Below are 7,669 nucleotides of genomic sequence, written 5' to 3'. Positions count from 1 at the left end.
TGTAACAATTTTTGTGATTATAAAATTATTGTGATATAAATAATAAGTTCCAAAAGCATGATAAAAAATTTTACATGCACTGGGTCTTCCCTGGTGGTCCAGTGGTTAAGATATCACCTTCCAATGCAGTGGTTGCAGATTCAATCCCTGGTTGGGGAACTAAGATCCCACATGCCTCGTGGCCAAAAAGCCAAAACAGAAAACAGAAACAATACTGTAACAAATAAAGACTTGTAAAATGGTTCCACACAACAGCAACAACAGAAACTTTACATACACGAACGTGTCTATGCCTGCAAATAACAGGAAGTAGAAAGCTAACAGGTTACTAATGGCTTTCTCCAAGAGGTCAGATGATAGCTGATCATTTTCAAAATATCCACAGTGAATATGTATTACTGTTTTCCCCCAGCTTTACTGAGGTATGACTGACAAATAATAATTATATATATTTAAGGTGTACAATGTGATGTTTTGATATATGTATACACTGTGACATGATGGAGCTTTTATCATCCCAAATTGTACAACCCTCAAGAAATCCAGGGAAATTTCTGGGCTGCAATATCATGACACTTGGCTTTCAAACAAAGCCTGGCAATTTCCATGGACCCCTGAGGATAGCGCTTCTGCCTGAGTCTGTCTCTCTAATCTCAGGAAAGTTGGCAGGGATCTCCAGGGAGACCCTCACACCCACTCTTGTGTTGGATTCTCTTTCTCATGTGACCTGGGTGTATTGATTGGCTTTTCCCTTCATCTGACCTTGGCTGCAAAAATTGTGCTGAAATGTCTTGGCGGCATGCTTCCCTGAGACTCATGCTGGTAGAACACTTCCCCTCTTATGTGCTTTTCCTGATTTAAGTGGAAACACACGAGAGGTGGAATCAATTCGCTGAGTCCATTTGCATATGGTACCCTAGCAGCCAGGCCTCTCCACATTTCCTATCTGCCAAGTTCCCTCATGTACCAGCAGGAGAACAGGGGAGAAAGGGTGAAGAGTCATTTTATGAGGATCCAGGACACTTGTTTTGCTACTGTCTCTACTGCTATCTCACCAAATCAGGGTCCCTTTATTTTCTAATATGTGTAAAGCTGAGAAGCCAATGAAACCAAAGATACACTACAAACATCTTTTGTCACAACAGCCATATCTAGCCAGCTGCAGAAGTGTATATACAATTGATTCTTTGGTGGCCAAACACACAATAGAAACCAAATTTTCAACCTATTTTGGATGCATGTGTTATTTAGTGGCTAAGTCTTATCCAATTCTTTGAGACCCCATGGACTGTAGCCTGCCAGGCTTCTCTGTCCATGGGACTTTGCAGGCAAGAATCCTGGTGTGGGTTGCTATTTCCTCCCCCAGGGGATTTTCCCGACCCAGAGAAAGAACCTGCGCCTCCTGCACTGCAGGCAGATTCTTTACCAATGAGCCATCTGGGAGCAGTCTGACTTAAAGGATCATGAGGGTAAATCAGTAAGTTTTCCCAGGATGATCACACCTAATGATTGCAATGTTCCTTGTATCAATTCTAAAATTTTACTTAATTTTATTTTATTAAAGCCTTTTGTGAAAAACTTTCCTTGCATGATCATGACCACTCTTGTGGGTTTTACAGAAGTGATACCATGAAAAGGTTGTTGCTGAAGGGTAATTTAGTCAGCATTCTCATAAATCACACATGTTTTCTGTCTGATTTGCCAAGAAGGAAATGTCTCAGGACACAAAGAGCGTCCTCCATATTTTAGTTTGATTTCTAGGCCTAATTATGTTTGCTTAAACTCAACACAGTTGTGATTCCACAAAGAGGATGTTGTTGTATGATGTTATTTCAGCTTTTTAAAATGTCTAAAGTTGATTTCCTTTCCTGGAAATTGAACTCCTACTGTCCTCCAAAGATATAGGCATCTAGGGGATCTTACTTTGATCACATATGAAAGAAAAGATTCTGTCATACAGAGTGAAGTAGGCCAAAAAGAGAAAAACAAATATCATATGTTAATGCATACATGTGGAATCTAGGGAAATGGTACTAATGAACCTATTTACAAAGCAGAAATAGAGACAGGGAGGCAGAGAACAAACGTATGGACATCCAGGGAGGAAGAGGAGGTGAGATGAATTGGGAGATTGGGATTGATGTATATACACTACTATGGATAAGATAGGTAACTAATGAGAACCTGCTGGACAGCACAGGGAACTCTACTCAATGCTCTGTACTGACCTGAATGGGAAAGAAATCCAAAACAGAGGGGATTCACAAAGTGAATAACTGGTTCTCTTGGTATACAGCAGAAACTAACAAAACATCGTAAAGAAACTATATGCCAATAACAATTGATTAAAAATAAAAAGTAAAATTAATACTCCTAAAATGAGACAAAAAAAGGAAAAGATTTAACGTGAAGTTGATCAATTTAACCATAGCCTTTTGCAAAAAATTATGATGGAATATATAACTAGAATTACCAAATAAGAGCAATAGATTAAAAAGGGCCAACTCTGTCGGTTCTTCCACATACACAAGCTTACATCCTCTCCCAAAAGGCATCAGTTATTATCACAAAAGGTTTTCAAATCCTGTCAATTTCTTTTGAAATGCATTGCACAGCTTCTCAGACCTTTTCATTACCAAATTCTATATCAAACCTTCAGTATTTTTTGCAAGCTTAAACTATTACAGCATCTTGTATTTCCTCTGTCGTCTCTCACCTATTAATCTATCCAACTCCTAAATCCTCACTTTTGTTAAGTTTCCTAATTAAAATATCCATCATCATCTCCCCAGTCAAAATCTTCTCAACACTGGTTAATTCCAGTGTACCAGATCCACAACTGAGGAAGTAACGTGATGATGGGTGACAGAGCAGTTGCCGGAAAACAGACAGGGTCTGCATTTTCCATGACGAGGGGGAACTGCCAGAACTCTGAGCTGCAAGGCTTCAGGAACCAATGTTTCATTTCCTTGGTCTTAGTCATGTTCAGAAACATGAACTCAAACTCCAGGAACTGCCCCGCTGAGATCATTCCAAGAGTCAAAGAGTAAGGAGAGGTCACGGTAACCGGAGTCTCATATTACAGTTTGAAGCCAAAAGTTAAGAAGACAAGGCAGATTACCAGAGTAAAGCCTTTTTCTTGCATCTCCCAGATGTGCCCAACCAGGAGGGTATAGGGTAATGCTATTTTTGAAATCACATCCACGGAAATAAGGGTTGAATAGGACCCACTACAGCACTTGCTCATGCCCTTTCTTTCTTAGAAAGTGGACAAGAAAATATTTAATTTTTCAACGAGAATACATATGGAAACCACCTGGAAAACTGGGACATATGCTTACTTAGTGTGAGTCAGCTGGGGCTGCCACAGCAGAATTCCACACATGGGGTGGCTTAAAAAGCAGAGATTTATTTTTCACAATTCTGGAGGCTGTAAATCAGATTGAGGTGTTGGGCAGGTTTCATTTCTTCCAAGCCTCCTCTCCTTGGTTTGCCAATTCAGGACACACAGATGTGGTTTTGATCCCTGAGTCGGGAAGATCCCCTGTAACAAGAAATGGCACTCCATTCCAGGATTCTTGCCTGGGAAATCCCATGGGCAAAGGAGCCTGGCGGGCTGCAGTCCATAGGGTTGCAAAGAGGTGGACATGACTGAGCAACTGAGCACTCAGCACGCACAGCTTCCCACAATATCCTCACATGGTTTGTGGGTATGTGTGTCCCATTCTCTTTTTATTTTTTATTTTATTTATTAGACTTTTTATTTTGTATTGGTGTATAGCCAACTGACAGTGTTCTGATAGTTTCAAGTGAACACTGAAGGGACTCAGTCATACATATGCATGTATCCATTCTTCCCCAAATTCCCCTCCCATCCAGGCTGCCACATGACGTTAAGCAGAGCTCCCTGTGCTATACAGGTCCTCGTTGGTTATTCTTTTTTATTTTTTATTGAAGGATAATTGCTCTACAGAATTTTTTTGTTTTCTGTCAAACCTATCAGCCATAGGTATACATATACCCCCTCCCTTTTGAACATCCCTCCCATCTCCCTTCCCATCCCACCCCTCTAGATTGATACAGAGCCCCTGTTTGAGTTTCCTGAGCCATACAGCAAATTCCTATTGGCTATCTATTTTACATTTGGTAATGTAAGCTTCCATGTTACTCTTTCCATATATCTCACCCTCTCCACCCCTCTCCCCATGTCCTTAAGTCTATTCTCTATGTCTGTTTCTCCATTGCTGCCCTGTAAATAAATTCTTCAGTACCATTTTTCTAGATTCCATATATATTTGTTAGAATACGATATTTATCTTTCTCTTTCTGACTTACTTCACTCTGTATAATAGGTTCTAGGTTCATCCACCTCATTAGAACTGACTCAAATGCATTCCTTTTTTATGGCTGAGTAATATTCCATTGTGTATATGTACCACAATTTCTTTATCCATTCATCTGTCAATGAACATCTAGGTTGCTTCCACATTCTAGCTATTGTAAATAGTGCTGAATGAACAATGGGATACATGTGTCTTTTTCAATTTTGGTTTCCTCAGGGTATATGCCTAGGAGTGGGATTGCTGGTTCTTCATTTTAAATACGGCAGTGAGCACATGTCCATCCCAGACTCCCTAACTATCCCTTCCCCCCTCCTTCTTCCCAACAAATTGTTTTCATGGATTTACAGTTTCATCAGGTAGATGACAAATGACATTATCAGAGAGGAAAAAAAGTCTCAGATCCCTCATACTAGTATTTCAGGAGTCAAATCTTACACCTGTTGGGGTGAACAGTAACTTCTCACTAGTTATCTATTTTATACACAGTATCACTAGTGTACATGTGTCAATCCCAATATCCCAGCTAACCCCACCCCCTCACTCTTGGTGTCCATATGTTTGTTCTCTACATCTGTGTCTCTATTTCTGGTTTTATGAGGACATCAGGTTAGGTTAGGGTCCACACTAACGGGCTCTTCTCATTTTACTTTTATTGCCCCTTTAAACGTCTTATCTCCAAATACAGCCACATTGTAAGGTGTTGGGGGTTAAGACATATGAACTTGGAGAGGATACAAATCAGCCCATATCATGAAGTTAGAGGTGGTGCTATCAGAGCTGGTATCCTGAAATAAAAATCATGCCAAGATGGGCATCAGTTATAAAACAGACTCAGCTTGAAGCATTCAAGCCTTGAAGGATGTGTCCCTAAGATTTGCCTAAATTGTCCCAAATCTGTTTTTATTTTCATAATCTCAGAGGCTAAATCATCAAAATGTCATATGGTAATATGATTGTAGTGCCTTGATTAGCCTTCAATGCTAATGTGTTTATAGAATTCCGTTTGGGGGTATTTGATTCATGAGTTTTTAAATTCCTAAGCACATGGTGCATATTTCATTATCATGGTGTTATTACTGTCAAGTTTCATTGCACTACGATGACACAATGTGTCCTGTATGAAAATAATTATTTTAAATGTGTTGAGGCTTGCTTTATGGCTTAGGACTTATCTGAATTTTGTAACTGTTCCTTGTGTATGTGAGAAAAATTGTATTCTTTGTTAGATGCAAAATATGTCCATTGAAATCTACCTGATTAACTGTGTTAGCAAAGCATTCCATTTGTGTGATGTATGGGTGTCTATGTGTGTCTGTGTGTCTGGCTTACAAATACTACTGATATGGGCAGTGAAAATGTCCTAATATAATGATGAATTGGTCACCATTTCCTTATAATTAGTTTTAAATCAGGGAGAGATAATTCTAAGCATAATCAGAAAATACATATTTTGATGCAATTTTAGGTGATAGTGTTTAAAATTATCTCTCTCTCATGAAGTGACACTTTTTGTCATTCGTTAGTAATATTCTACACTTACTGACATTTTGTCTTGAAACCTTTTTTGTTTGATATTAGTAGTCATCAGCTTTCATTTGGTTAACATTTGCCTGGGGTATCTCTTTTCACCCTTTACTTTTGCTATTTCTGTCATTTCAACGTCCTTGCCGGGAGAAATATCAATAACCTCAGATATGCAGATAACACCACCCTTATGGCAGAAAGTGAAGAGGAACTAAAAAGCCTCTTGATGAGAGTGAAAGAGGAGAGTGAAAAAGTTGGCTTAAAGCTCAACATTCAGAAAACGAAGATCATGGCATCTGGTCCCATCACTTCATGGCAAATAGATGGGGAAACAGTGGAAACAGTATCAGACTTTATTTTGGGGGGCTCCAAAATCACTGCAGATGGTGACTGTAGCCATGAAATTAAAAGATGCTTACTCCTTGGAAGAAAAGTTATGACCAACCTAGACAGCATGTTGCAAAGCAGAGACATTACTTTGCCAACAAAGGTCCATCTAGTCAAGGCTATGGTTTTTCCAGTAGTCATGTATGGATGTGAGTGTTGGACTGTGAAGAAAGCTGAGTGCCGAAGAATTGATGCTTTTGAACTGTGGTGTTGGAGAAGACTCTTGAGAGTCCCTTGGACTGCAAGGAGATCCAACCAGTCCATTCTGAAGGAGATCAGTCCTGGGTGTTCTTTGGAAGGAATGATGCTGAAGTTGAAACTCCAGTACTTTGGCCACCTCATGCGAAGAATTGACTCATTGGAAAAGACTGTGATGCTGGGAGGGATTGGGGGCAGGAGGAGAAGAGGACGACAGAGGATGAGATGGCTGGATGGCATCACCGACTCGATGGACGTGAGTCTGAGTGAACTCCAGGAGTTGGTGATGGACAGGGAGGCCTGGCGTGCTGCGATTCATGGGGTCGCAAAGAGTCGGACACGACTGAGCAACTGATCTGATCTGATCTGATGTGGTATTTTAACCTTTTATAGTCAGCAGATAGCTAAATTTGGTGTCTTTTTAATCTTATAGCAGAATTTGTGCCTTTTAACATATGGGTTTAAATCCTTCATCTTTTTAAATTTTTAGTTATTTATTTTTGTCTGTGCTGCGTCTTCACTGCTGCGTAGGCTCTTCTGTAGTTGCAGTGAGTGGGGCTACTCTCTAGCTGTCGTGTGTGGGCTTCTCATTTCGGTGGCTTCTCTTGCTGCAGAGCTCGGGGTCTAGGGCATGTGGACCTCAGTAGTTGCAGCCCCAGAGCTCTAGAGCACATGGTTGTGATGCATGGGATTAGTTGCTCCTTGGCATGTGGGCTCTTCCCAGATTAGGGATGCAACCTGTGTCTCCTGCATTGGCAGGTAGATTCTTTGCTGGGGAAGCCCAAGCCCCTTCATCTTTTTATGTTACCAATTGTTTAGTTGTATTTATCTGAAAATATTTTGTTATGCTAATATTTTAGTGCTCTTTTCTTTTTTGCTTTCATTCCATTCGTCGCCCACATGCACACTCATTTTACCGTCTTTTGTCTGTGTGCTGTGTTTGGTCTCTCAGTCGGGTCTGACTATTTGAGACCCCATGGATTGTAGCCCACCAGGCTCCTCTGTCCGTGGGGATTCTCCAGGCAAGAATACTAGAGTGAGTGGCCACGTTCTCAATACTGGAGTGGGTTGCCACCCTCCTCCAGGGGACCTTCCCAACTCAGGGATCGAACCTAGGTCTGCCACATTGCCAGCAGATTCTTTATCATCTGAGCCACCAGGGAAGTCCAAGAATACTGGAGTGGGTAGCCTATCCCTTCTCCAGGTAATCTTCCTGA

The sequence above is a fragment of the Bubalus kerabau genome, chromosome 19, assembly GCF_029407905.1.
Source record: "Bubalus kerabau isolate K-KA32 ecotype Philippines breed swamp buffalo chromosome 19, PCC_UOA_SB_1v2, whole genome shotgun sequence".
Lineage (NCBI taxonomy): Eukaryota > Metazoa > Chordata > Mammalia > Artiodactyla > Bovidae > Bubalus > Bubalus kerabau.
This window is presented reverse-complemented; position numbering follows the sequence as displayed.